Raw genomic sequence first — 5863 nt, forward strand, 5'->3', positions numbered from 1 at the left:
AAGGTGGCTCACACTTATAATCCTAGCTACTCAGGAAGCTGAGATGTGAGAATTGTAATTCAACCCCAGCCAGGGCAGGAAAGTCATGAGACTATTTCCAATAAACTCTCAGGAAACCAGAAGTGGCACTGTGGCTCAAAGTGAAAGAGCCCTAGCCTTGAGCGGAAAAAGCTCAGGGACAGTGGCCAAGCTCTGAGTTCAATCCCCATGACCAAAAAAAAAAAGAACAAAAAAGAACAAAAGGGAATAGAATATTTAGAAAGAAATTTTATTGACAATGGAAGCCTACTTCCTGACTTTCTTAAATAGTTGTCCTGGCTGTCTAATTTGTTGTAGGCTGAGTGCTATTAGGTGTTCTAAGTCACCCCAGCACTCACTTTCCCACTTATGGTCCTGACTTTGGGGCCAGCCAGTCCATCACTGTTGAATTATATAGGAAGAAAGAAATTATATAAGTATATATAGTTTCATGAACTATAAGATAGAGTAATAAAAAGCATCCATTTTAAATTTCCTCACTCGAAAAAATAACAAATCATTAAATTCATTATTACATTTTGTACATATATATGCCTATGGATGCTGAGAGTGCCCCCATAAGTAGGGGACCCTGAGACAGAGACAGAAAGCAGAAAGACTTACTCCCCAAGCTCTAGGCCCCTGGTGGCATGTCAGCCAGTTCTTGGATGAGAAATTTGATTATAAAGAGCTCATCTAAAACTAGAGCTTCTACTGGGAGAGACCTTCAAAGGAATGAGTCCAGGATTAGTGTCAGCCACGAACAGCAAACAGCTAGTTTAAAAGTACTGAAAGTACATGAAAGTACTACAGAGATGTGCAAAAGCCGTAAGAAACATCCTGAATGATAGCTGCTTTCTTCCCTTGATTGAGGGATGACTTTTGGCACTTGCAAAAATAGGTCTGGTCAACACATTACCAAAACATTTATGGAGGTTGCTATGCTGCTAATGTTTGCATCCTAAATGATCTGTCTTTCTCTTTTCCTACTAGTAAGGAAAGCTGATAGAAAGAAACCACTTAGGTTAAGCAGCAGAAAAACTGGAAACTGGAGTTGCACTGAGAAGATTTTGTGCATGTTTAAACTGAACAAAAGAAGGATAACATCAGGAAACATGGCACTGGAGAAAGAAAGGTTCTGCTACCCAAACAACATCTCCTTTAATCCAAACCCTCCCAAAAGCAGAATACCCAAAATCAAGTTAATTATAACACTGGCTTGATGAATCTACATATAAAGATATCAACCCAGGTTTATCTTCCTTCAGTAATGAATCTTTATAAAATAGTTCCACATTTTACAGACTGCTGCTTTGAAGAGGGTGATGCATTACTGAACAGTATTTTCTCTAGGTGCAGATTTTGGAAGCATTAGTAGGCCATGAAGCATGGAGGTGGTGGTGTGTTTCAAAGCCTATTGGGCTGAAAGTCACAAGACTGCGTTCCCCAGCTCAGCCATCCATCAGCCAACACGGTCCACACATCATGATAACCAAAGCTTTTGCTGTATTTAAGTTCTGTGTAACTGCATTACTCAGTAGTGGCTCCATCAGTGAAGGACTTGGTATACAGATGCTTGCTACGGACTTACTCTAGGCCAGGCAAAACAGACATGCTCCTAGCATATAACTAGGAAGAAAAGCAAGTAAACTTTTAGTTACAAATGATGGTGTCATGATTGACAAAGGTAGAAAGTATTTTGAGAATGAGGGACTTGCAGGCAGTGTCAAAAGATAAGGTAGTGTTAGAAGGGTCCCTTGAGTTAAACAGAATAGTCTTTGATGCCCTCTGCATGAATAATTTCAGGTACACCAGTGAAGACCAAAGCTAGGCTGCATTGGAAACTAAATAAAAAGAAATTTTAGTATTTAGGGGCATCTAGCTTCATAATAAAATGATAAAGGGTGTTGATTGTATATCTCATGCTGGACTTAAACTTGTGGTTTTCCTGCCTCAGCCTTTGGAGTGCTGTCCTAATAGATTATATCTTAAAGAACATTGTATTCCCCACAGAAGTTAATTTGGAGAGTTCCCAGTTATAGCATGGGCCTCCAATAGTCACTGACTTGGTATATACATCTATTGTGGATCTTTCATTCAAGTTTACTAGAGGCACAGTTAATGTCCCCAGTCCCTGTGGAATGAGTTGTCCTATGTTTAAAAAGAAATGGAAATAAACAATGACTGCAGATGATTGTAAATACAAACAAACAGAAGTTGAGTTTCTTCAGTTTTATCATTTCATGTAAACACAGCTTTGGTTTGTTTATTATGCATATTATAAGGAAGTAGGCAATCTTTGAAGTTTAATATCATGCATAGTAGGTGTAAATTTTAGTTCATACATAAAGTATTTCACTGTTTTGAATAGATCTTTTAAAATTCAGGTTTCTTTCTTTTTTTTCCCCTTTGTGCCAGTTCTGGGCCTTGAACTTGGCCTGGGTACTGTCCCTAAGCTTTTTTTGTTCAAACCTGGTGTGCTGCCACTTGAACCATAGCTTTGCTTCTGGCTTTTTGGTGATTAATTGGAGATGAGTTTCCTAGACTTTCCTGCTCAGGCTAGCTTTGAACTGCTACTCTCAGATCTCAACCTCTTAAGTAGCCAGGATTACAGACATGAGCAACCAGCATCAGATTTCTTTTTAATTTGTTAATTGTGTTAAAGTTAATGAATTTTCTCATGAAGGTATATTGGTGGAAAAAGATCTCAACTATAGAGATATTCAGAAGAAACCAGAATTGTTCTAGAGAAGCAAAGCATAGAAAATACTACAACTAGTGTTTGCTGTTAAAGGAGATCTTTATTAACCTCTGTCAAACTTATCATATTGAAATCTTTTCTCAATTGCTTGTATATCTGTTGCCCATGTAAGAGAAACTCTGAAATTAAGAGTTAAAAGTTAGTTTTCATCTAGCTATGCACAAAGGCAAATGGACAAACTGTCTATTTGTTCACTTAACGTTTACTGTTCAAAGAAGACTAATTTTGGTAAAGTCATTATAAAAACAGAAATGTGTAGAGTGTTGGTGGCTCCTGCCTATAATCCTAGCTACTCAGGTGGCTGAGATATGAGGATCACAGTTCAAAGCCAGCCCAGGAAGAAACGAGACTCTTATCTCTAATAAACTACTCAGGAAAAGCTGGAAGTGGTGCTGTGTCTCAAGTGGTAGAGTGCTAACTTTGATGTCCAAGCTTTGGGTTCAAGCCCCAGGACTCACACAAGAAAACAACAAACAACAATCACAACAACAAAACCAATGTGACTTCATAATTCACAGAAAACAGACCAATTCTTTATAACAGATATGCATAATTTATTATAACAGATTTTTTTCATTTCTATTTACTGTTGTTTCTATTTTTCTCATTTTTTGTGGGTCTAATATCTATAAAATTCATTAGAAATTTTCATTCTGTATTTCTTTTGTGATATCTACTATTCTTTTTTTCATGATTGTTATTAAGAAATAATTGCATCGGTGCTGGGAATGTGGCCTAGTGGTAGAGTGCTTGCCTTTCATGCATGAGGCCCTGGGTTCAATTCCTCAATACCATATAAACAGAAAAGGCTGAACGTGGTGCTGTGACTAGTGCTAGAGCACTAGCCTTGAGCTGAAGAGCTGAGGGACAGTGCCCAAGCCCAGAGTTCAAGCTCCACGACTGACAAAAAAAAAAAAAAGAAAGAAAAGAAAAGAAATAATTGCATCATACAGAAGAAGCATAGAGGTGTACACCAGTAGTGCTAGCTGTTGGGGAGGTGGAAACAGGAGGATTTTGAATCCAAGGCCAGCCAGGCAACATTAGAGAGATCTTAGCTCAAAAAAATGAACAAAATATTTTTAAAGTGAGTAGGCTAAAGAGGTAGAGCACTTGCTTATTTTGATGTCCTAGGCTCAACCTCAGGACTCCCTGGAGACTGTCATTCCAATATGTACACATTCTCTAAATGGTCTGAGATACTTTAGCATGGTTAGAAAAGATTGCCTTGAGATCTTTAAGAAATAGACAAATAATATAAACAGTTCAGTGCAGATATAAGACAAGTGCACAATGAACTGTAAGAGAGAAATCATCACACAACTGCCAACTGAGTCAAGAACCAGGATATTGGCATGGACAAATGTGTGAAAGGCAAGGAAAAGAAAGAAGAAATAGGATTACTTTGTTAGCATTAATTGCCTTGTACATACTTTTGTGCTTTTGTCTTATGCATAAAACATCATGCCCAGATTTTTTTTTATCAGAAAAGAATTCTATACTACTCTTCTCTCATCTAGGTGATTTTCAGATTAGAAATGAGAAGCAGTGGGCAGATTAAGATAAAGTTTTGTTTTGGTTGACCATTGTCTTATAAGGACTTATAAATTTGGAACCAAAAGAACTTTTTCTTCTTTTTCTCTTTCAAACTTGTTCTTACCAATACACACACATACCCTAACACACCAGCAATAAACTTTGGATTCTACTTACTGAAGTAAGGAGGTCAGGTCTGGCTAGCGCCATATTCGCCACATGGTTGGATGGTAGGGGCTGGCATCTTGTCTTCTTTTTTTTTAATATCAATTTTTTTATCATGAAAATACCGTACAGAGGGGTTAGAATTACATGAGCAAGGTAATGAGTACATTTTTTTTTATTGTGAGAATACCATAAAGAGGAGTTACAATTACATGCCAAGATAACGAATACATTTCTTATCGAGCATTGTTGTTTCCCCTTATCATCCCTGCTCTCCCATCCCCCCCAACCCCAATATATTGTCTTCTTGCTGGGAGAGGGAAATGCCTCCTGCCCACAGGTGATGGGCGTGCTGGAACTCTGGAGGCAGCAGTGGGCACTTGGCTGATAGGTTACTGAATCTGTCGGTCCAGTGCCTGGGACTAGGAATTTCCTGTGGATCTGACCCCTGCTCAGGCCTTATTTAGGCCCAGCCCAGCAGCCAGAGCACCACACCCTGTGCATCACTGTGATCATGTCCTGTGTCCTGGCTCCTGGCTCCTACCCGGTCATCTTGGTGTTCCAATTCAACTCTCCATTGGAACTGAATTGGGTTGTTGGTATTGTTTTAGTTCTTTCTTTCCTCTTTAGCACATTTCCTAGCTGTGTTATGTGTATTTGGAGGCTGCAAGCTTTGAAACAACAGGTTACCCAAAGACTGCTAGTGGTATAATAAAGACTTCAATATTCCATATTCTAAAATATGGCTTCTGGGATGATTCACATTACAACATTATAAAGAATTAGCTTTCTATCTGAATGGAATCTCAATGGCTTTTAATGCATGGTAACTCTTAGTGAATATAACTAATGCATGTAACTGCTAACAATTAGAAGGGTCAAAGGACCTCAAAAATATTCCTCAAAGCAGAGATTAGCTTATCAGAAAAAGAAGAGAACACACCCAAATTAATAAACTCAGAGATGAGAATGGAAACATCACCACGGAAACAACCAAGATTCAGAACATTATAAGGGAATGCTTCTCAAATCTTTATGCTAATAAGTTTGAGAACATGACAGAAATGGACCTTTTCCTAGCAAATATTGACATGCCAAAACTAAACCAAGATGAGTTAAACTATCTTAACAGGCCCATATCAAGCATTGAAATAGAAACAGCAATAAGAGACATCCCAGTTAAGAAAAGTCCAGGACCAGATGGCTTTACAGAGGAATTTTACAAGGCCTTCAAAGCAGAGCTCACACCAATACTCTTCCAACTCTTCAATGAAATTGAAAGAGAAAGCTCACTACCGAACACATTCTATGAAGCCATCATAACCCTCATCCCAAAACCAGGCAGGGACTCATCAAAGAAAGAGAACTATAGACCCATTTCTTTGA

This window comes from Dipodomys ordii, unplaced genomic scaffold (assembly GCF_000151885.1).
Source record: "Dipodomys ordii isolate 6190 unplaced genomic scaffold, Dord_2.0 Scaffold28, whole genome shotgun sequence".
Taxonomy (NCBI): domain Eukaryota; kingdom Metazoa; phylum Chordata; class Mammalia; order Rodentia; family Heteromyidae; genus Dipodomys; species Dipodomys ordii.